A 26,082-nucleotide genomic window follows, 5' to 3' on the forward strand; every position below is an offset into this window, starting at 1 on the left:
TCAAGTTTTTTTGTGCAACCTCAGATGGACATAATTGCCAAAACCCATCCTGGATTGAATTAAGCCATTAACAACAATGACTGTGTGAGACAAAGAAAGGAAAGGTAAGATCCTGAATGGCATTTTCAAATGAAATAGGCAAGACTTGAATTAAGAATGATTCCTAAGTAAAACATAGAGGGTACATGTTTAGGGCGGGAAACAGCATTTACCATGCAGCTAGAACCACAGATTGCCTTTACAACGTGGGCACTATAAAGAATGCGTTGTTACCACATGTTTCTTAACCACGCAAGTTATTAAAATGACTTGCTTTAGGGAACGTGTTGTTGGACTGGTGTTGGATTTTAAGTCCAATACCTTCCCTACTGTTGTGCAGACTAGAGTTGAAATAGTAAATTATACTATTTCAAAATCCATCGCTTCCCTAAGGCAAGTCGCTGTAATGACTTACGTGGTTAAGGAACGTGTGGTAATGACGCATTTGATGTATTGCCGACGGTGTAAAGCATGCGTGGTAAATGCATGCCTGGTTCCGTAATAGAGCCGTTTAGGAGTCTAGGACAGTTGTCCTGAGAGGCCAGCTACAGAGCCTGGTCTCATCTGTTAGTGTTATTATAGATGGGGAGAATTTGAGAGTTTAGTGGATAAAGTTTTATGAATCTACTAGCAATCTACTTTTGGAGTTAGTACCTTTGGGTGGTTTTCCCAGTACAGGGAACCTCATAAGATGGAAAGGTAGGGTTGTTGCAATGTGGAAAGATACAACTAGTATAAACAACATAAAATAGGCTTTAACATTGAACTTCTGAAACAGGGAAGGATTAAGAAAAGATTGAACGAAAGGGGTCAAATTTGGGCACCTTGTGGGACTCCCCACATTAGGTGTTTAGGAGTTGCACAAAAATAACCAAATTAGACGAAAAGCGATCTTGTCAGCAAAAATGAGGACATCCAAGCCAATTGTTAGAACAATCACATGCCAGCAACAACTTACACAAATATGCCAACTTCTAAAAGTGGCACTTCTAGACTAGACACATTCATGCCGCATATATCATTATGCAGCATTCACTCTCACGAGTTCGTACATATCAAACTCGACCCTGCACTCCCCACACATCAGGAACTACCAAGGGCATACATATTCCCCATTCATTCCTAGGGGAGGGCAGGTCACTCACCACACATACACAGAGAGCTAAAGCACTTTACACTGTACCACAGTGAAAAAGTGCGCAGAGGCCTAAAATCACCAACACCAGGTCACAGAAACAGGCTAGGAAAAAGCAAAAAGTCACGGGGTGAACCTGCCTAAGGGGCCGGGTCCAACACCAATGCAGTACCACTTATGGCTAGGAAAGCGAGAGATTGAGGCAAGATAAAGTGGTAAGTGTTTCTGCAGGTAGAAGAGAAGTCTAGGAGTATCAGGACTCCTCCATTACCCACATCCACCATCATCAATAAATCACCCAAGGCCGTTGTGACCACGATTCCTCTACCAGGTCTAACACTTGCTTGTCTATCAAGTGGCCATTGATTGTCTTAGATAAACTTTTGTTAACTAATAAGACACATTTTTTTCAAGTAGTTTAGAGACATCAGTCAGTCGAGAGATGAGCCTATACATTGTTAGGTTGGACAATAGTTTTATCAATAAATCATTCACTATTGCATGTTTAAAAATGCTTAGGAAAAAAAATGGATGGAAAAGAGCCATTTAATATTCCCTTCATGTCGGCGCCGCCAACATTTAACAGCACTGACCATGGGCTTCTGAGCATAGCTTTGGTCACCGGCATACTAGCAAAAACTAAAACAAAATGCAACCATTTACTTTGGCCATTCGCTGACCATAACAGATATGCAGATGGCAATACCTGACACCCATTGATGTCACTTCCGGTTTCAAAATTTGAAGACGATCTACAAAATGGAGGACATATTTCAGAAAAAGATGAATTCTTTGTTGCTCATATGGATAATGTGTGCATCTCAGCGTCACTTGTTTTGCCATTTGCGGCTCTCACACACGCACAGAATTTTCATACTCATATCATAACTGTGCGAGTGGTAGAGCTGCCTAAGTTTGAAAACATGGGTTGTGCTTGACCGCAGGAAATGCACCTAATGCCTCTCAGATCTGTGATTAGGCAGCTGCTGCTGAGTAACTGCTGAAAACTAGTGTTTACCCTCAGTCAGGTCTCACCTTGTGGGAAGACATCCAACACTAGGGATTACCAAATATGCTGCTGCAGGGTAGTGCTAATTAGGTCTGGTGATTGCCTGGACCGTCTGAGTTTATTAAAAATATATGAGTAATATACCTATAAGGCAGTGTCCTTTTTAGAATGTTTGGGGTTCCAGCATAACATATTTTTGGGCCGTCTGTTAGGGGGAACCTTGAATTTTATTATGGATTTTCTGCTCATTTAAACCCACATGCTACCACACAATACTAAATTATATGTTAAGCTTTCTGACAGTAGGTTACACAAAAATAGCCAAAATATGTTCTCCTGGGAGACCCACAAATCTTTAAACTAACACAGGTTTGGTAAAGATATAGTGTGACAACAGAGTTACTGCATCACAATACTACATAGAGTAGGCAAAAAAGGGAGGGAGATTGTGATAAAATAAATTGAGACATAGACAGAGGGTAAGAGACAAACAAAGGAAATGGTGGTAGTGTTTCCCTAACAAGAGGGAAAACGTCCGCACATAATGTAATATTCTTCACAGAAATATGTTTTGAGACGTATAGTACAAAATGAAGTAGTTATTATGCCGCCTGCAAAAAGGGTGCTTTTGTGGCCTGATGCACGCTCACCACCAGGAATGTCAATAAGGCACAAAGTGCCTAAGGAGCAAAAGAAAAAGAGAGCAGGCCACTTAGCACTCCATTCAATGTCCAATTAGTGTATAATGTAGGAAGTCATAAGACTATATACAAAGTATGTCAGAACCCGTTGTACAATCTACCGTTAGTCAACAATCATAGTTATCTAATGTCCAGTATTTTTCCTCATACAACTCCAAATTCAGAGATCCAAGTCAAGTTATATTCTTCCAAACTTCTTTTTTTATATTTCCATAGTTTTATAACAACTTCACAGTTCACACCGCCGACACGTGTTTTGTCTCACAGAGACTTTTTCAAGGCAAACAAAAGATAAAGATGTAAATCGGAGTGTTGTCCAGAGTCCGGAGTATTGGGGTGGAGTATATTCACCCAAATGTGGGTCCTCAATAGTGGTAGAGAGTGAGAATATGTGCCCTCAATTCCTATCCTCACAAATACGGCTGTATAAAAAGGTCTTCTAATGTTCATTGAAATCGCGGTTGGCAGAAAGATCAAAGTCAGATATACTTGGTATGTGGATATGGAACCTAACCGCCAATATCACCAGGGATTTTGTGCCCGTTTTTATTATGCAGTAAGTCAGTACTGGGCGGGAGGTCCCTCTTAAAGGTTAAAGCGTATGAGCAAAGGTAAAGACCAAGTCTCTAACGAGTCGATAGTCGGCCGACCCCAAATCAGTCATCAAAACGCCAAAGACAGTAAGATATATTTCCAGGGGGCCCCTTGGAGGGCAGGGGCCCTGGGCAATTGCCTACTTTTCCTATGCCCTTAAATATCTCTGATATAGGTGCTATCGCCCATCCCTCTTCTTCCATTGGCAATTGTTGTGTCATTCCTATTTAACTTCCACCCTTACATCATACAACATGGGACAATGGGTTAGCCCACTTCAGCCATTGGCTAACTGGGCTGTAAGTGACACCATTCTACCCTTTCACAAGGTGCACATCTACGCAAAAAGTAGTTCCATTCAGTGCCTGGGACTATTATGGAAATATGTGCTTTTCCAGACCAAAACATACTTTTGCTTTTACCCATTTTTTTTAACTTGAAGAGCGTCCAAACCATGGCAGTACAAAGCAAGCACTGGCAAACACAAAAGGCTATTAGCAAAGGTCAGACCTAATTGCTTAGCCAATGCTCGTTTACTTGCTGCTACTCAGGGCAAAGTACAGGCCTAAAATGCAGTGAGTAAAGTATTATTGTTATCTCCTGCTTGACAGCTGGGTGTCCCTCTCTACGTACTACCAGAACATCAAGTGTTAAACATTGTGCAAAAAAGAATATAGTAACCAGAAAATCGACTAACTCCCCATACATTTACCTTGATTATTTATAAACATGTATTTTCAAGTTATATAGATGGGGGCTACGTACAGTACATGTATACACTTCATTTTATGATGTTTGTGTAGGCAATTTTCTGGATGCAATATTTTTATGGACAAATATTTTTGTGCTTGATATTCTGAAATACAACCTGCCCGACCGAGAAAGTAGGGGCATTCAATTTCAAGAACCCGGCAGCCGAAACCTTCTTTTGGCAATGTCAAGAAAGTTGGGAAATCTTTGACTGCCTTTGTGGAGGGAAAGTTTTTCCAGATAAAGTTTCAATTTTGTGCATCCCAACCTAAAATTCCATACCTGAAAGCATGTGGTTTGCAACTTAGGTAAGGACCAAACCTTATCTCTGGACAAATTCCTGTGTAGAACTTTCAACAAGCAGAGGGGACGTTGCCTTTACAGAAATAACAAACTTATAAATACCCATGAGAGACACATAAGAATACCAGCTGTGGAAAACAACACCTCTTCTGCAAGCACAAATGTGACTTTAGAGAAGCTCTTTAGCTTGAAGAAATGCCTTCGCAGTAGATGTGGCTGTGAAATGTTAATAGTGAACCTATCAAAAGCGCAACATCAGCATGCATCCCAATATGTGTGCTTGAGCAAGTAAGTAAGGGCCACATGTCTCAAAGACATTTGCATTCGCAAACGGTGCGAATCGGTAATTTCGCCTGTTTGCGAATGCAAAGTAGCCTTTCAAGGTGTATGAAAGGGTTTGTAGTTGTAAATTTAAGTAATTTCAATTTTTGCGATTATCTAAAATTGCGACTTTTGATAGGGAATCGCAATTTTTTATTCCCTTAGCAAAACCAAGTCCTCTGCTTCAATCCCAGATCCATCACAAAAGAGGAAGTGGGGAGGTTGTCCTCAGAGAAAGAAACCTGCTAAAGTTAAAAGGACGAATAAAAACGGAGGAACTGCACCACTGCCAACTCCAACAATGGTGGACCCACTGCCAAGCATGCCTGGCGACCCGATTTTAGAGCTTTTAGGCTATCCCTCTGTCAAAGCCAATGACGCCATGTGGTCTAAACTGGGTAATTTGATTGCATCATCTTTGACCCCTATCATCCACAGACTGTCAAAAATCGAGGAGAGACTAACTAACTTTGAACTGAAGGTTATGAAGAACCTTTGCTATCTAGAGGGTTCTCTAGTTCCTAGTAACAGGCTAATGGCTAATACATCTAACAAGTTGAGTAATGCGGACCTTGGAAATCCCATGCCCCCCAAACCCCAAGCGGCCAGGCAAATGCCACCAATGCCAGTAGTACCTGGCAGGAATTGGGATGTTGTTAGTATTCAAGATGCTGGTTCAGCGTATGTGGTAGGTAAAGCGGGTGAGCTGGGACTATGCCTAGTGGTCCTGCTCAGGCCAGCCCTTGTATTCAGGGAGGGAAGGAAAGTAGACCATATGCAGGGTTTGTGGGTGATAAAGCACACCATCCTCTACTCGTACCTTAGTAAATCTACCCAGTTTGATACCGGGGCCTCAATGTAGAGAACCCCCCGACAGATGCATGAGGGATTGGATCATAGCTCAGCTTTAGAAGGCTCCCAGGTTTTACATCTTCCTCCGGCCACAGCTCCCTCCCTTGGTAGTGGTCCTGCGGAATGTCCCAGTTTTGCAGGACGGACAGATCAAAACCACTGAGCAGTTGCTGGCCAAAACTATGCATTGGCTTACAACTCAATTGAAGGACGTTTTAAGGCATGGGCAAAGTGGCTTTGGCCCAGGGCCCCAGTCTGTCAGGGGGCCCCCTGGTAGAGCCAGCTCTGTTCTGCAGAGTCTTGTCCTGATGTTCTTTGATAATTCTTAAACAGACTGTTTTAAATACAGTTTTCTACTGTTTATATTTAATGTGTGTAATGTGGGAGAGTCTATTACAGACATTTTGCAGAGAAATGTTGTGTTTATGCTCGTAGGCGTGGAGGCAATAGAACTCTGACCCTGTGCTTCCCTTGCACCACCTGAACAAACTCGTTTTTTTCCTGGATCACTGCCGACTTGGGGATTCATCACCGGAGGACCTGCTGCTTTGACACGGGAGCGGGACTGTGAGGACCAGGAGTCTGTGCGGCAGGACATCGCCCGCACCTGGATCCTCGTCCCGCCCCCTCCTCCTATTAACCTCCTACTTAATTATGCCCTAATACGCGACACGCGGGACGCGCGCCGGGCGAAGCCCGGGCCAAGGGCGGGCCCGTTTGAGCCCGTTCGAGCATGGGCGAGACCGGACCGGGCCACCCCCCCTGGCTTTCTGTTGCCATTTCTACTTAACAATCCGTCCTCGTCGAAAGGGCTATGGCCGCTAGAGAAACGAGGAGCAAAACTACGCTGGCTGGAGGACATCCAACAGGTTCTTTGGACAATTATTTTGTAAAAGCTGGCTCCCTTTTAATTGATGAAATTACCACACTGGAGAGGCGCATATCCCAGGAAATAGCATGAGTAAAAAGGTCTTCAATGGGCACTATAGCACATGCCAGAACTCCTGAGAATGGACTTAATCCTACGGAAACTCGAGACAATGGGGCGATGGATTTGCCTAATGTATCTAATCTGACTAATCAGACCCCACATCACAGGGATAACAAATCCTTAAGTACTGAAGAAATACGACAATCGACCTCATCCCCCGCCCAAACACAACCTAGCTCCACTTCCCCAGTAGTAACCACCTTAATAATGAAACCCCTAGCATCAGAGATAGCCGTCAAAAACGGGGAGACAGGGATGGAGCAGTGCCCAAAAGGAAAAGAGGGGTCCAAAATCCTGGGGGACGTAAGGCAAAGGTTGCTAAGTATAATATCCCTGTGGAGGCTACCATCTCGGAAAACAATAAAACCGCACTCACACTCCCTGATGACTCTGCAATAATATCCCTAGTCACTTCACCTGCCCGAGTCATAGAGCAGGTGACCCCCAGTCCCATATCAACGGAAGGAGGTGCCATCACTATGGCCAACATTGGCGCCCTCTTGAGGTTATTGCTTAGTCCCTTGGAAACCCGTATAACTACGATTGAAGCTAGATTGACAAATATAGAAAAAACAACAGCTTTAATAGCTGATGGTCTTAAAGCAGATAACAAGGGCAATAGGGGTGAGGTCCAATCTAAGAATAAGAATGGTACAATAGTACCGTCCAATAACGACGCAAGAATAGTTTCAAATACCCCATCACTGCAGCCGCCTACCACCCAGCCTGCTATTCCCCAATCCAATCAAAGTCTAATTCTGACTGATCACCCTGAGTTTAAAACTAAACTTAATCAGGGGATGGGCGAAAAAACAAACAAAATCTTGACTATGGACCTCCCCCCTGAGGCTAGCCCATATGTAGTTATTCTAACGGGTATACCAGAGCTAAAATCAGAGATTAAAGAATCTGCCGCCTCATTAAAAAATAAGGTGGTTAATTGGCTTACCCTAAATAGACCCCTCCCCCTAGGAATAGCGAGTGAGGTACTTATGGTAAGAAGAGTTCCCTGGCTAGGGAACACAACAAAATCCATTAACGGCGATTGTGTCCTGATTAATTTCAGGGATCCTAGGACTGTTTCTCACATATGTGGGTGGCCATACCGTGACCAAGGGACATCTATTCAATCCTTACCCCTATCCTTTTTTTACCCGCCCTGGTGTAATACACGGGAGGAGGAGGAATGGGACATAGTCCCCATGAGAGGGAGAGGCTGGGGTAACAGGGAGAGAGGGGAATTTCATCGACCCACAGTCCAGCAGCCTGCCTATCTCAGAACACATAATAGGTTCAGCTGCCTGGACATGATTGATTGACACTATCCGCTGAGGAGGGGGGTGGTTCACTATCGACCCAGGGGTGAGCAGGCGGAAAATGTAATCTTACAAGATCAAGGTTCTGCTGGCATCCCAGGGATTGAGTCCAGCGCAGAACAACACTGTGACAAGGAACCCCAACAGTCCATAGCCGGGTTGCCACCTAGAAATATGCAACTTACAGCTAAATATGAGGACTCGAATCAAAATGCAACATTGCCGGATAGCCCAATAGGCCAGGGGCCCACCCCAAGTACCATCTCCAATTCCAGACCAGCCTCACTAAAGATACTGTTCTGGAATCTGGCTGGTTTAGGAAATAAGCTTGATTGCCCAGACTGGAGCACATTCACAAACTCTAAAGATGTTTGTATGTTCCAAGAAACTTGGGCGAGAGCCCAGGCTTTGCTGTGTTTTCCATTCCTGCGCGATGGGGGAGCAAAGGGGCGTCCCTCTGGTGTCCTTGCTATTTGGGTGGCAACCCACTTGGGCTGCAAGGCCACATCCCATTTTACAGCATCCGAGGACGTTCAATGCGTCCTCATGGAATGGCCTAATTCCATCAAATTGGCAGTTGTAAATGTTTACTCTAGGCCGGTGAATATAACCCGGGAATCGAGTACCATTGAGGAACTTTCCACCTTCCTCAATGATTTTCCCAAGGGTACACCCTATGTGGTGGGAGGGGATCTGAACTGCCACTTTGAACCATTAAGAGGACTACTAGATGGAACATTAATGGAGAAGGACGCGCTGTGGTCAGTACCGCCTACGGTGGCCCCTCCCCCTAGAGCTTGGACACCTCTAGCAGTACAGATCACTGCCCTAACTCTTAAACACGCAATTAGGGCCTGCAATGGGCGCACAAATTCTGACATTTCCCCTAAATGCACATTTAATAAAGTGGGGAGGGAGTCAAGATTGGACTACATTTTAGTCCAATTGTCCTCCTGGTCTAAAATTGAGAACTTCAGGGTGATAGCCAGGGACGATAGCGATCACAATGCGCTAGAACTAGATTACTCTCTCCCTGGTATAGATAATGAAAATCGGGCTGGCGTAGACGTGCCCGTCTCAGGGTTGACCCTGGCGAACAATAGACGCAGAGTGAGGTGGGACAAACTATCCAGTAATCCAAAAAAGGTTTCAGAGTTGTATGGCCGTGTTATTCCCCCACTCGAAAAAGTGAGGGCACTAATGGAGCAACCCAATGTCTATGACATGCATAAAAAATTGCGGTCCGCTCATGAGGACCTCACCAAGACCTTGGCTGAGGTTCTTTTCGCCCCAGGAAAAACCGGGGGTAGCACGAGTTACCGTCCTTCGTGGTACAACGCTGCCTGCCGAAAGGCTAAATCAGATCTATTAATTTCTCTAAAGCAATTCAATAATAGATCTGTAATACAGGAAAGGAGAAGGGATTATAAGCAGCTGACCACCCATGCTAAGGCGGAATGGAACATGAGAAATGGGAGAATCTCACCATTACATTAGCAGATAGAGATTCCCGTAAATTCTGGCGAATTGTAAACACGGGGTCCAACGAGCCGCTCGCGGCCGTTGAACCCAATATTTCAGCCAAGGCCCAGGAAGAACACTTTCAAGCTCTTTATACGGGAGCTAATCTGGACATAGATAGGGCCTCAGCTGACCCATTACCAACTATCGGTCCACAGATAGAGGGAGATCTTTTTACCGAGGAAGAGGTGCGAGTTGCAATTTCTGGGCTGGCATCGGGCAAGGGTCCTGGTCTGGATGGGCTCCCGGGCGACCTTTTTAAACAAGAGCCTGACGTTTGGGCTCCTTATCTGTTGTCGATCTTTAACGCCGTTCTGAGGGGCATGGAGGTGCCTTGTACTTGGCTGGGCGCGGAGATTGTCCCCATATTTAAGAAGGGTTCACCTCTGCTATCAGCCAACTACAGGCCTATCAGTCTCATCAATGTCTCACAAAAGCTATTCGGGAGACTGATACTAGATCGCCTCCAAGATTGTATTGAAGAGTTTTCCATTCTGAGCCCCTACCAGGCAGGATTCAGAAAGAAAACCTCAACAACGGATCAGATTTTCTGTCTTAACCTGCTATTTTGGAAAACTGTAACATCCAAGGGCGGCAGCCTATACACGGTCTTTGTAGACTTGCGTGCCGCCTTCGATTTGGTGCCAAGACCCAAATTATGGTCTGTGCTAGTGGAGTTGGGCATTCCACCCGATATCTTGAATATACTGATGAGACTCCATCAAGAAAACTTTGCACGGGTCAGGTGTGGCAGGAACGGGATGCTCTCAGCGAGATTCCCCATTGACAGGGGGTTGAGACAGGGTTGTGTGCTTGCACCTACCCTGTTCTGCCTCTTTGTCAACGGGGTAATCGACCATTTGACTAGGATTAATGATACAGATGCCCCAAGGCTCAAAGGCAGCAGGGTGCCAGCAATCATGTTTGAGGATGACACCCTGCTGCTGTCAAAATCCCAGATGGGGATACAACGTGTCCTGGGTGGTTTTGCGACATTTTGTGGGGAAAGGGGGCTTGAGATTAACGCGCTGAAAACTAAATACATGATCTTCAGCCCCCCACCCACAACTCGCCTCAATCTGACCATAGGTACAACGAGGTTAGAGAGGGTTAATACATTCGAGTACCTGGGGGTGACTATCAATCAAAATATGACCTGGGACACACACCGGATAAAGGCTAATCTTAAACTGGTGCAGTCAACGGGCGGTATTTTTAGGATAATAAATAGATCGACTTTTAAACCCCTCAGTCCATTGCTTGAAATTTACAAAATGCAGGCGAGGGGGGCAGTCACACATGGCGGGGAACTGTGGGGACATACATCCGCCCAAAACTTGTTGACTACAAAAAATTAGTTCATCAGGCAATTGGTAGCCTTACCCTCAAGCGCCCCTCTTCTTCCTCTTAGAATTGATCTGGGCCTTAGTTCGATTGAAGAGGAATTGGGTTTAATACCATTAACATTCTGGCGACGACTTTGGACTACTCCAGAGCTCCTGACCTACAGGATGGAGCTGAAAAAGATATTAAGTTTACCAAACATGAAAAACACTCCCTGGTTAAAATACATAAAAAAGACATGCAAAAGCTTAGGAAGGCCAGAATTATGGCTAGACCCTGAAAACGCTTGCAGTAAGGTCTCGCGCAAACGTTTATCAAAGGAATACTACGATTCAAAATTAAACACCTTACTAGGGAATACGCGGTTGGGGACTTTAACAAACTCATTTATTCAATCTAAAGACTCCTACCACTTGGAACAGGTCCTCAATTGAATTTGTCCAGTTTTAACGAGGAAGTTATTTTTACAGTGGAGGTATGGCACCCTTCCTCTCACAAGTACCTGGTCTCAGCCCCCCACCACTAAGCTATGCCCCGCATGTCCAAACCAGTTGGAAAATGAATTACACGTTGTATTCTTTTGTAGTGCCTATCGAAAATCTTGAAAGTATTGGCTTGTCCCCCTTCTTAAAAACTTGGGTTTTAGGCATTGCATTCCAGCTTACAGAATACTCAAGACGGACTTATCTCCTCCGACTGTGTTTGTGATAGCTAAATTCCTAACAGCGATTTGGCACAAGCGCACTCGTTATATTCTGAACTCTGATACGGATCAGGCTCAGGCACTATAAAAATCTAATGTACAGATAATTTTAAACTGGAAAAGGATTGCAATTGATCCTATTAACTACAAATGTGATTTGCAATAGTAATTAGTAGCCTGCTTCTTATCTTGCACTAGCACTTTTGAATCTGTACTATAAGATGACAACCGTAATGATTTTTTAATTCTTGTTTTATGAACATGTATCACATATGACTGTTTTTAACCCTTGATGTACATCTTTTATGGTCCAAGTGATCGAAATAGAGACAGAATGATGATGATGATAAAGCACACCCATCCTCTACTCGTGCCTTAGTAAATCTACCCAGTTTGATACCGGGGCCTCAATGTAGAGAACCCCCCCACAGATGCATGAGGGATTGGATCATAGCTCAGCTTTAGAAGGCTCCCAGGTTTTACATCTTCCTCCGGCCACTGCTCCCTCCCTTGGTAGTGGTCCAGTGGAATGTCCTAGTTTTGCAGGACGGACAGATCGAAACCACCGAACAGTTGCTGGCCAAAACTATGCATTGGCTTACAACTCAATTGAAGGACGTTTTTAAGGCATGGGCAAAGTGGGCTTTGGCCCAGGGCCCCAGTCTGTCAGGGGGCCCCCTGGTAGAGCCAGCTCTGTTCTGCAGAGTCTTGTCCTGATGTGCTTTGATAATTCTTAAACAGACTGTTTTAAATACAGTTTTCTACTGTTTATATTTAATGTGTGTAATGTGGGAGAGTCTATTACAGACATTTTGCAGAGAAATGTTGTGTTTATGTTTCATGCAACAGCCATAAAATAGTTCCTGTTAGATCAGAACAGGACCTTACATATGGGAAATAGTAAGGTGTCACAGAAAGTATTTGTAGTTACATTAGCGAGCTGCTTCTGTGTTACAATATTGAAAACACGAGTCAATATCCCTGCATATTAAATGCAAACACATTTCGAATTTGGCAAGAGTGCCTGTGCGGTGTCATTGTCTTGGCCAAAGAGGGTATGAAAAAGCTGAAATTGGATCATGAATCCAAAGCTGTTCTGAACAGAGGCCCTCAAAATATGTTTTGCCCAGGGCCCCCAAAATCCTTAAAATGTCCCTGGTTGGAGTTTGGGATTGGGATATCTGTAATCAGATGATCATGGCCAGACATTCTGCTTGGATAGGTCACTCTAGGAAGGATGGGAGAGGGGATTGTGTAGTTGCTACATTTAATAATGAGCAGGTTGTGAGATTTCTGCTAGACAATTTAGGTAGCAGTAACTTAGAGCACTATTCCAGGAAAATCTCCCTTCTGCCATTAGGGTTCTTTTATAGACCACGTCATTTCCCTCTGTTAGGGTGATCAATGCCTCGCGTACTGAACCACCCGAGGGCACTGCATGGAATCACACAGAGACCACTTAATTTAAATTTAGCTAATAGATTCGCCCCTATGTTCGGTTTAGATGGTTGTGACTGACTACAACCTGTAAGCCCGTCCCCGCTAGAGAACATCATTGTCTGGTCTGTTTCATCTCCTGTGACTGACTTGCCTATCCAGCTAAATACATTAAACTATCCAGGGAGGAGTACCAAACAGCTATCTACAGTTAGGGAGGTTAGCACTGCTTCTCACCCATTAAGCTTAATATTTTGGAATATTGCTGGCCTTCAAACAAAAATTATCTCCTCTTAGTGGTCATGCTTTGTAGAGAACCACAATATTGTTATTTTTCTGGAGACTTGGTCAGTGAATACGAATTTCCGCCCTGGGTACTTGGCATTTGGCAAACCAGTAATTCCCAGCCATAAAGGAAGACCTTGTGGGGGTCTGCTAATCTGGGCAAGACATCAGGCAGGTTATCAGGTAGAAGAGATACTGATAGATAATCCTGATATCCTAGCTATTAAAATCTGCTCTGAACATGAGCTAGACCTCATAGTGTTTAACGTTTATTCAAGAGGTCTAGTGGGTGGGAAAGCCTCCCCAACCATCTAAAACCTTGAAGCCTTTCTTAAACCACTGAAAGGGGCAAATCATCTGGCAATTGCGGGTAATTTCAATTGTACGTTTGAGCCCCTTGGCTTGGAAGATGGAAGCCTAACCCGGGACGAGGATGCTATCTGGGGCATACCACTCTTAGAGCTTCCCCCAGTTAACAAATGGTCTGAGGTAGTGCTCCAGTTAAAAAGTGTATCCCTGGAAATGGGCCTTAGGGCTGTTACTGGTAGGTCAAAATCTGACAGCAAACGTACCCATACCTTCAACAATGGGATAAGAAGTATTAGAATCAACTACTTCTTTAATAATCTAGAAACATGGGATAGGCTAGAGGACATTAAGGTCCAGAGTAGAGTTGAGAGCGACCATGACCCCTTAATTTTAATCTTAAAAGTAAATGCCTATCCATGGCAAGGGTAGGTAGTAAAATAGTCATGGCTGACGTAAATATGACCCAAGATTGCCGCAGACTAAAATGAGCATTGGTCTCAGAAGATGAGGGTACTCTGGATATGATAAAGTCATCCCTGGAAGACACCTTATTAGCTCTCTCACACCTTGATATGCAAGAGGCTTCTCTTCCTGCCTTTACAAAGACTCATGAGGAGCTATTCGAAAAGCTGAAAACCTTCTTTTACAAAAAAACAAAAGGAATACCAAGCAGGCCATACAGAAATCAGCGAAATGGTATGATGGGGCATGCAGGGCCGCTTTCAGACATCTCTCCCAAGCAATTAGGCTGGGATTGCCGCATAAAGTTAGGGAAGCAAGGGCTGCATATAAGGAAACCCAGCGAAGGGCAAAGAAGACCTTCAATGAGAAAAGATGGCAGAATTTATTAACTGCAAGTAAAGGGAAAAACTGGGTGCAGTTCTGGCAGACAGCCAAATGGAGCAGTGGTGATATAGATCCCACACCAGTTAATAATGTCCCGCCAGAAGCCTGGGTCACACACTACCAGACCCAGTTTGCCTCTACGACTAGTAGTCCAAGCCTATATCCACAAGTAATGTGCGATACTGTGCTAACCTTTGATATTGGGGAAATTGAGAGAGTTCTGGATGGTGTGGCAGCAGGCAGGGCTCCGGGACCGGACTATATCCCGGCGGATATTTTTAAATCCGATAGGCAAAATTGGCTAAAATATATTTATATAATAGTTTTGGTTTGGCAAGAGGTGCTCCCCTGCCAGAATGGTGGTGCGTAGCTGAAATCATCCCTATATATAAAAAATGGGATCATGCAAGCCCAAGTAACTATAGGCCCATAAGCCTTATAGATACTATGCAAAAGATTGTGGCCAGACTGGTGTTAAGTAGGGTAAACATGTGGATAGATGACCATGAAATACTATCCACCTTCCAAGCTGGCTTCCGTCCTCATGTCAGTACTATTGACCAAGTTTTAGATTCATGATGATTTATTGTAATACTGTGGTTTTAGCTGGGGGGACTCTCTATGCTGCATTTATAGATCTTAAGTCAGCATTCGATCTGGTGTCCCGCTTTAAGTTGTGGGACACTCTCAAGAAAGTAGGAATGCCCCAGAGATTTCATCTTTTATTATTAAACTTCATGAGTCTAACTATGCCCGGGTCCGGTGGGGCCATCAGGGTGCGATAACTGATCGGTTTCCTAAGACTAAGGGGGTACAGCAGGGCTGTGTTTTGGCTCCCACCCTCTTCTCGCTCTTCATAAATAATGTTACCTCATATTATTCTGAGTATCCAACTGGCGCCCCTACTCTTGCTGGCACGAGGGTTCCACTTTTAATGTTTGCAGACAATACCTTAATTTTATCCAAAACTGAATCTGGTCTGCAACGAGCCCATGACAGATTCCCTTTACTTTGCAATGACCATGAACTAGTTGTCAATGTTGATAAGACTAAGTTCATGGTGCTGCATAAACATAAAATAATGAAAGGCAGAGTTGTAATGAATAATGCGCTTTTGGAGCAAATGGATACCTTCACTTACCTGGGTGTAACGATGGGCAAGAGGATTAACTGGAAGCCTCGGGTAGATCTTCTAGTCCTCAGGCATAACCAACTGGCAGGGGCTCTTTTGAAGGAGCACTGGTTGTCTTATACCAAACCGGTAGGCCCAGCATTAGCCATTTATACTGCGAAAATCAGGGCTTCAAATATCTATGGTGGAGAACTCTGGGGCTTCGAACACCTAGGTCACTTAGTTCTAGCTCAAAATAGGTTTTTGAGATCTCTGACTGGCCTCCCGCAATCGACTCCCCTCAAACCCCTATTGTTAGATCTGTGATGTATTCCATTTGAAGGAGGCAGCAGGTTTTAGACCCCTAGCATATTGGAGGCGGCTATGGACCACCCCTGAGTTAGCACCATATGTGAAAGCAGTCAAGTATATTAGAGAAGTGGTATATAATCTTCACCCCCTAGCTCCTCTACTTCCCCAGCCCCTCCACACGTTAATAACACGCTAACCTCAGTTTCCATGACACAAGTACTGAATTCTTAATTCCTTGAATCCAATTCAATCGCCTGCCACTAAATCTGCACCAGACGTTGAACGATAGCAACACGTCATCTATTCCAGGACCACAGGAACAACAAAAGGTTTCAGCGCAGAGTTTAAATTTTTTTTCAAAAACTGCACAAGCGACTCACGTTCAGAAGACCCAGACTATACCAGATTATTCACAGCTTTTAGGTTCTGCTTCTGTCATAGTCGCAGAGCCAGCAGAAACTCTCTTAGACAATCTACCAGACGATCTAACAGAAACAGCTTCCACCAAACAGTTAGATATCAAGACGCTGCTCAATCTTATTCTTGATGAAACAAGAGACATGAAGAGGTCTCAGGAAAATGAAACTGCCTCCCTTCATCTACGCCCAGATAAGATTTAAGACGCAATGTCTTGCTTTCCAGTGAAAATCCAGGAAGCAGAGTCCAGGATTTCTCAACTGGAGGATCAGATGACCGGATTGCTTACCAAAGTTTGCGAAGTGACTAAAGACAGGAGCTCGTTAGAAAACAAGCTTGAGGAGCTCGAAAATCATTCTCGTCGCGTATAGTGGGAGTTCCCGAGAGAATGGAGGGAGCGCAGATACCACAATGGGTGGAATCCTTTATTAGGGAAAAGGTTCTCCCCGAATTCAGTGGGGATCTTACCATCACCAGGGTTCATAGAGTTCCGTTTCATCCTTTGCCAGGCACGAGTGGCCCCGTAACATCTTAGTCAACTTCGCGGACTATCGTATAAAGGAGAGGGTCCTGTCTAAAGGAGTTCAACAAAGGCAATTTCCAGTCAATGAAACTTCCAATTGCAGAATCTTTCCTGATATGTCTGCAGCAGAGGCTCGCAGACGCAAATAATTCGTCAAGTTGCTGTTTTTATTCAAATCTCAAGGCGCACAGGCGTCAACTGCTCAACAGTCAAAATTGCGTGTCCTTGTCAAGGGGAAATTGCATATGTTTGCTAATTTAGAAGAAGCACAAGATCTCCTAAAGGAAATTACGAAGTCACAGTGAACAGTGAACTGGTGGACTAAGGAATGATTCCTCACTTATTGAGTGTATCTATGAATGTATCTAACTGGTGTTTTTTTTGTTTTGTTTTTTTTGTTTTCTCTTTCACGCTGTAGTCAACATCCCTTTGCAGGGGTCGGGGAGTGGCCACCTCAGGTGCAGATCCATGGCACCCAAAAAAATAGTAGGAGGCACCGAGAGGTGGTTAGTGTGGTGGTACGCCTCTCTAGAGGGGGGTTGAGGATGAGAGGGGGAGTTTGGGAGTGTTTAAATGAAGGAAAAAATTAACAGGAAAAGAGAAATGTGTACTCGATTTTACAGATTTACTTTATTTTAATGCAGGCCATGGTAATAGTGATGAATTTCCAACTTTATAGATAAAATGTTTAAATGCAGAATGTCAAAATTGTATCTTGTAATATTAACGGATTACTTAATCCACGTAAAAGAGCTGCATTTTTAAATTGGGTTACATCACTCTCTCCTGAGATTGTGTTCTTACATGAAACTCATTTTAGATCTGATGACCCAAAAATAGTATTTCCTAAAAAGTATTCACTGGCATTTTTTCCCTCTGCCAATTTAGCTGTTCGAGGGGTGGGGATTCTACTTGCAAATACACTGGATTGGCAAATCAAAGATGCCCAGCGAGATGGGAAAGGTAGATGGCTGTGGGTAAAGGTTAAACTGCAAGATATATTGCTGTATTTGGTTAATTATTATGGTCCTATCGAGGACGATACCGGAGCACTTGTCCAAATTTATCAATTAGTAATAAGTATTGAAGGTCTTGTAGTTTTAGGCGGTGATTTTAACTTTATTCAGAATCTAACCTTGGATTCGTCACATAAAGCAAAGCGTCAACTAAAACCTAAAACTGCAAAAATAATTAATAGCCTAAAAAAATACTTTCTGCTAGTGGATCATTGGAGACTAGCTAATCCCACCCTCTCGCAATACACTTGCTATTCTGGCAGATTCAGATCAGCCTCACGTTTGGATTATTTCTTAGTTGATAAAACAGCTGTTGGGAGCCCAGTAGAAATAGTAACCAACTCATTTTCAGATCACTCTCTAGTCTCTTTTTCTGTATTATTAAATATGAAACTGAAACACAGACCTAGATGGCAATTTGATAAAACTCTTTTACAAGATATGACCTGCCTAACAGAAACTAGATGGTTTATCAAGGAGTTTTTTCAAAACAATCTAAATATGGCACCTTTATTTTCGATATGGGAGGCCTTTAAAGCCGCCTTTAGTGGCCAGGTTATCTCTTATAAAGCAAGAATCAATAAGCTACGGAGACATAAGATCACTGTACTTCAAACCGCGGTGGAGGAAGCTAGACGAAAGATAAACCCTACAGATTCCTCAGCACCCATAATAAAAGCACAGCAACAAGGGTTAGCTATAGAAATGGAAAATCTGAAAGATTTTTTCCTAACAGAGGAAATTGCAGGAAGTAAGGCTTACCAACAAAAATTATATGAGGAGAGTCAGCAGATTGGTAGATTTCTGGCTTGGTCCACAAAACCACAAAGAGCTGCACAATTAATCCCCCAAATAAAATACCCTGTAACTGGTCTCCTAGCAGAGGATTAGCAGAGTATCGGCGAGGTGTTTAATTCACATTTTATGCATATTTATGGAAAAACGCAGGGGGTAGATGAGGCAGATTTTGAGAGATATTTTGACTCACTGGAGCTACTGGTGTTATCACAGCAATTCTCAGAAGCTCTGAGCTCTCAAATTCAAATTTCTGAAGCACAGGAAGTATTAAAAAGTATGGTGAATGCCAAAGCTAGTGGGATGCCCGTAGAAATTTATAAGATATTTCAGACTGAATTGCTTCCTTTTTTAGTAAATTAGTTTAATGAAATTAAAGATGGCATCGATACCCCTAAAAGTTTTAAGGAGTCAGTAGTAATCGTTTTTCTTAAAAAGGATTGAGACCCTGCCGACCCAAGTTCCTATCGGCCTATCAGTCTGTTAAATACAGATTATAAGCTTCTAATGAAAATTTGGGCAAAAAGGATAGCACACTGTGCACAACAGCTGGTTCATAATGATCAAAACGGTTTTATCCCTGGACGTTTAATGGCATCAAATCCTTATTTTTTAATGCATGCCATAGATTACTTTTTTTACTAACCAGACTGAGGCAGTGATTATGATGATGGACGCTGAAAAAGCTTCTGATTTGGTAGATTGGAGTGCGTTATTTTTTATTTTATCAAAGTTTGGTTTTCCTCAACAATTTATACAGATGTTAATAAGAATATACGGAGGGGGGGAAGAAGCTACAACAATGATTAATGGCTCAGTAAATTGAAAGGTTACTATCAAACGAGGTACCCGTCAGGGATGCCTCCTATTTTCACTATTTATTGAACCCCTAGCCGAGAAGATCTGGAAAAACATAGGTATAGTCCTTCCTATAGATGGAATGTCAAAAATTAAGTTATATGCAGACAATATTATTTTATATCTGAAGGCAGGGACAGATAACATACAGAATGTATTAGATGAAATTCAAAATGTTATACAAGTTGGAGGATATAAAGTCAATCATGCAAAAACTGAAATGTTAGCATTTAATATGACTCCTTTGGATTTTCCATCTGCCATCTATCTAAAATCGATGCACCCAATTAGACATTTGGGAATTTATGTCACTATTGATTTTGGGCAATTATTTTCTCTGAATTATGTTAGTCTGCTTTCAAAAGTCAAAAAGCTAATTGATAACTGGTTGTTGTTGCAACTGTCTTTAGTGGGATGTGGTTTCAATGGTTAAAATGACGGTACTTCCATTATTTTTGTTTTTGTTTATTAATCTGCCTTTGAAAATCCCGAGTTATTATTTTAAGGAACTCGATCAATTAATAAGGAACTTTATTTGGAATAAAAAACAACCTAGGGTTAAGCTTTTTATATTGCAACTTGATGTGAATTTAGGAGGAATGGCACTCCCACATTTTTTAACATATTATCAGACTTCTTTACTTAATCTATTTTCCCAATTGAGTATAGAAAACTCTGGTTTCTATAAAACAAAATTGGTACATATGCTGGATGAAAGTGCCTTCAGACTTCTAGCTTTTCTACGTCTGGCAAAACTCCCTAAAAGAATGCGTTATAAGATCATTTTTACTCTGGTTGACAGAAAGCAGACATTTGTTAAACCATGGAATATTCCCTTATTTCACGCTTATACCCCAATACAGGATGGGGCAGTAGGAGGTCTTAAACTTTCTAGTAGGCTTTTTCAGGGCTGGCAAGAATTAGGCTATATCCAGTTTGGGGATTTTTATAATCTTGATTCCTTAATTACTTGGGAAATGGTATCTTTTCAGGCCACTACATCAAATACTGCATTGGCCTTGAGCTTTGCACAAATATCTAATTTTATAAAAAACAATTATGCAATTCTAAATGAGACAAAAAGGCCAATTGTCAGGCAAATCTATACTACTATTATAAAGAGAGAACACAAACCTTTGAGCCAGGTAAACGAAAAAAGTAATGCACCAATCACTACACCCAATACACCATTTGAAAGGGGAGATAAAGCAGAAGGACATAGGCTATAGATGTGTACACCATATACATTACAAAAGCAAAAACGCCAAAAGTGTAAAAGTAGTCCCTTGGGGGCGTGGTCGTGTGTAACAACATGGCTGTGGGCGTATCAAACAACCAATGTGGATGTATAACAGCATATCAAACAACCAATGTGGCTGTATAACATTTGCGAATACCTATTTAGATACACACATACAGCCATCAGAGCAGGAAGAAAATCAGCGCAGTATAACAAATATACTTATAATCAGCGCGGTAGCAAATACATCGGAAATGCGATACACACATACAGCCATCAGCGCTGGCAAATCAGCGCAGTATAAGAGGGGCGCGCTATATACACACATTGCGCAGTATAAGAGGGGCGCGCTATATACACACATTCCTCGTAAATAAATAATCCTACAGAGATGAAACGTGCTCCCGAAGAAGTTTCCGTCCCCTGACTATACTGCTAGCAGCAGCGCCAGTGACGCGGTTTACAGAGTAGAGCCACCCGTCCCTTACAGCGTCATGAGCGTGACGCCTCCTACGGCCCTCCCTCCTGGACCCGCAGCTCCGGAGCACCGCCGCTTTCCGGGCCTAGGCCCCCCAGCCCGTGCTGCTGCAGGGTCCCGCTTGTATGCGCACTGCGCAGGGCACAGGCCGGCTCTGCGACGTCCCGTCCGGGGGATCCTTTCCCCTTCTCTGCAACCCTCTTTCCAAAGGGCTAGCGCCCGCTACGAATCCGGTGAGTGCAACGTGCCTACGGAGCAGGACAGCTAACCGCTCCGCGGGCATGGGTCTTCCAGCCTACGGATCCCGCTCCGAAGGTACAGGGCCTCGCTGTCCCCTTACTCATAGGTCTGCCGTTCTTCAATGGGACTTTACCGGTCCTCCCCCTTGTCTCTGCTCCTAGCACAGATTTAGAGAGGGGGTTTAGTGATTACTCGGGTTTACGAGAGCAGGGTAAAGTCCAGACAGGCGAGCCCCCAGGAGGCTGCTGTCAGGTGTGTGGGGACAGAGGTTTCCATTTAATTTTGAAGTTGAACGCTGTAAACGTGCGTAGAGCAGGTGACCATTGACGTCCTTGGGTACTGGACTATTGGTAGGGAGAATGCAAGTAATTCGTACGGGCTCCAAACGAGGTCGAGGCGAGGGTTACAGAGACCCCCCTCAGATGTTAACCTCAAGGCTTCTGAACCCCTGCAGCAACCATGCCTTTGAAGCACGTTCATTGACTGTGACATTACTAATAAGATCTTCCTCTGTAGTCCTTGCACTGGGTAGGAAATTCAAACACCTGAACTCTAGACATTCTGAAGTTGGTGGGTGTACCGAGGCTCACTTGGATACACAACACAGTACACTGTCTGCAACATAGTACAGCACTGTTTTGGCAGTATTGTTTTGCTATGTTGACCACTGAACACGCGCTCATACTGTCTCAACAACGTTTTTTTCATCTCACTGGTGTATGTTTGTTACTTGAATGCATCGCCCAGCAGCTGATCGGTGACCAATATATATTTGCAAAAGTCTGTCACTGAGCAGCGCTACACGTGGGCGATGAACTTTTTTCTGTCACGTTTGATCAGTGTGTGAGATGGAAACTTTGTTGAAATTATGCAGCAGGTGGATTATTTAAAGAATGCCATGAATCTGAATGGAAATGCCAACCATCTGCAGAATCACTTAATCATGGCGGCCCTGGCTGGACCGGTTGGCTAAGGAATAGCAGAGGAGTGGTTAGAGAATTGCCTGAATAACTCTATTTAGCTTTTGCACCGTTAATCATCGCAGAAAGCTGTGCAGAACAAAACACCTAACCAAATCCAGGCATATCGTTACTCGCCGCAGGAAAATACAATGCATGTATTACTCTATAGGCTCCAAAGTATATGCACGTTTACTCCATGGGTTTGCAGGTAAGCAGTGCTGGACGTGCACCAGTAATCAGTAAAACAAAACAGTCACAAAAATCCCACCCACTGAGTGTATTCTGAAATAACTAGAAACTGAGGACATTTGTGTTTTACTGCTACTGTAAGGTATGATGGGGAAGGTTAGTTATATCTGCCTGGTTACCTCTGACTACTCAGTCCATTTTGTAGTCTGTTAATTGATGTCAGCCACACCACCTGATCAATGATGGCCCTGTGCTTTTTCTCTTTGGAACTGTTACAGCCGTGCTGTTAATGTCACTGCACCAAGGTAGACTGACGGGAGCAATTACACCTTTTCCCAACCCCATGTTCCTCACATAATCCATAGTAATATAATAAAGAGAGAGCCCAAACCTTTGAGGCGGGTAATCTCAGGAACCATAGCACCAATCACAACACCCAATACAGCGTTGGAAAGGGCAGTTGCAGCAGAAGGACATAGGCTATGCAGACGTCCACCATATACATTTAAAAGGTAAAAGAACCATGCCAGCAAAGTAGTCCCTTGTGGGCGTGTCTGCGTTGTGCTGTGGGTGTGTGCTGGGGGCGTGACAAATGCTGGGGGCGTGTGGTACGTTCCGCCCTTCATGCCAGGTCTCATATCGTGTGCTAATCCCACCCTGCTCCCTTTAAATACCCCTGCACCCCATAATCATAACCCACCCTTACTCCTTAAAAAACCCCAACACCCTTAAACACTATCCCATCTTAACCCTATAAATATACCCTGTACCCCAAAACCTAAACCTATCCATAAACCCTAAAAACACCCCTGTACCCCAAAACCCAAACCTAGCCCTGAACCCTATAAATACCCCTGTACCTCAAAACCCAAACCTACCAATGAACCCTAAAAATACCCCTGTACCCCAAAACCCAAACCTAGCCCTGAACACTAAAAATACCACTGTACCCTAAAACCCAAACCTACCCCTGAACCCTAAAATACCCCTGTACCCCAAAACCCAAACCTAGCCCTGAACCCTTAAAATACCCCTGTACCCCAAAACCCAAACCTACCCCTGAACCCTAAAAATACCCCTGTACCCCAAAACCTAAACCTAGCCCTGAATCCTAAAAATAACCCTGTACCCCAAAACCCAAATCTAACCCTAAAATACCCCTGTACCCCAAAACCCAAACCTATCCCTGAACCCTAAAAATACCCCTGTACCCCAAAACCCAAACCTAGGCCTGAACCCTTAAAATACCCCTGACCCCAAAACCTACCTCGAACCCTAAAAATATCCCTATACCCCAAAATCCAAACCTAGCCCTGAACCCTAAAAATACCCCTGTACCCCAAAACCCATACCTATCCCTAAACCCTAAAACTACCCCTGTACCCCATAACCCAAAACTATATCTGAACCCTTAAAATACCCAAACACCCCAAAACATATACCTCAGTACCCAAAAACATATACCCCTATACCCATACTTACCTTATCCAAACATTTAAAAAAAACATGCTTTTACCATTCATGCATTTACAACGAATTTCGTTGTTAATGTATGCGTGGTAAAAGCATATAAAATGTATGCCATGCATTATAACGGCATTGCGGAGTCATGGTACTTTCGTAATGAAAGTATGCGGAGTGATGGTATGCGAAAAGAAAGTTGCGGAATAGGGGTGTTTACCCTCCCCCGGTAAGTACATTGGTGGCAAGGCAGCCCACATCTCCAGCAATATACTCATATTTTTTCACCACCCATTTGAAAAATGCACAGGTCTCTCTCATTGATGGCCAGCACCGACATACACTTTTAGACACACCTCCCGCCACAAGTTCTAGAATTGCGAACTTTAGAGCTGGGGAGCTACGTTTGAATCTCGGCATCAGCTCAACATCCTGTGATTCCAGGCAAATCGCTTTGTCTCCCAGTGCCTACCACAAATGAATGTGTTCTTCTGTTATCTAAATTGTGCTCATGCCATGTTGTCGAGTTCGCGCTATATAATATTGCAAGGAAAAATAAAGTAGGGAAACTCGAGTTCACACACTACTGAACGCGCACTCTTAAGTGCATCAGCAGTGCACTGTGAATCGGAGCGTTTCACAGGCCTGTCACAGATAAGAAATGCTATCAAAACGAAATCCTACAAAACAATATACTACTGGCCGGCAGCAATTCATACCCGGACAACGTCGGGACGGGCTGCTAGTAGTAAATAAAATGGTAGAGGTTGTCTGTTGGTATCAGCTACTTAATCAAAAAGCCAATTTAGAAGAGGTTCTGATAAAAGAACTGCAAAAAATTCATTCAGAGACAGGCTGTAGGTTTAATACTAAATAATGGACTCAGCTTAATTAATTAGCGAATACAGCTCTTAGAGGTGCCACCTTTAAAAGAATGAATTTTTTATCTAGATGGTTATTATGTTTTACTCCTTTGAAACTGTCTAAAATGTTTTCAACTTGTCCAAATAAATGTTTTCGGTGTAACAGAGAGGGGGAGGGGGGACGGTTACATATTTTTTTATGCAATGATTTGCAATATTTCTGGAAGAGGGTTTTTGAGGAAATTTTCATAATTTTATCTTTGGAAATCTGTCCATCAGCCATGTTGGTGTTATTTGGTTCTTCAGCAGCAGTGAAATGCTTCACAAAAAATCAGCAATATTTTATATTAATTGCCATTGCAGTTGCTAGATCACTTGTTCTGCAAAACAGGAGAACCAGCTCACAACCTAGCATCAATCATTGTTTTTCTAAAATGATTAGGACGTATAAATTTGAAGAGGGCTATGCCAAACGTATTGGAGCTGTAGTAAGATTTAAAGGTATATGGCGCTCTTTCTCTCCTTATGGATTTACTGCCGAAGCTTGATGATTATAAATTAGGTAATATATAAGCTATATATGCACATAGCACTTTAAAGAAATCAGGGTATTTTCATATAATAAGAATATTAATAAATATAAAACTAAAAAATAGGCACATGGTACTTTCTATATTTGTACATTGCACTTTATTTTTTAATGTAATTTATTAAATCAAATAGTTTAGGTAGGATTTTCTTTTGTGGGAATCTGATTTTTTATCAGTTGCTTTTTGCAAACGTAATATGAAATGATTTGTATGAATTGTTGAACATGCTTCCTTAAAAAAAGTTTTGGTTTTCTTTCATGGTCATGCGATATGTTATGTAAATCGATATGTAAAATATTTGCTTTACTATTTTTCTCTTGTCTAATAAAAATTATAAAAAAAAAAAAAGTATATTAGAGAAGCCGATACCTCTTCAAAAATCAAATGGTTGCAAAAGATCAAGGGTCGACTACTTGATATGGGGCTTAGGCATTTGTGGGAATACCCAGGAGGGAACCAGTTCCTAACCAACAATGATTTTATATCTCTATACAGGGACATGGTTTGGTTAAAGTCCTTGTCATTGGAGGACAGTGCCTCCTTGACAGGCCTCTTTTTAGATTTTAAGTAT

Source organism: Lissotriton vulgaris, chromosome 11 (assembly GCF_964263255.1).
Source record: "Lissotriton vulgaris chromosome 11, aLisVul1.2, whole genome shotgun sequence".
Taxonomy (NCBI): domain Eukaryota; kingdom Metazoa; phylum Chordata; class Amphibia; order Caudata; family Salamandridae; genus Lissotriton; species Lissotriton vulgaris.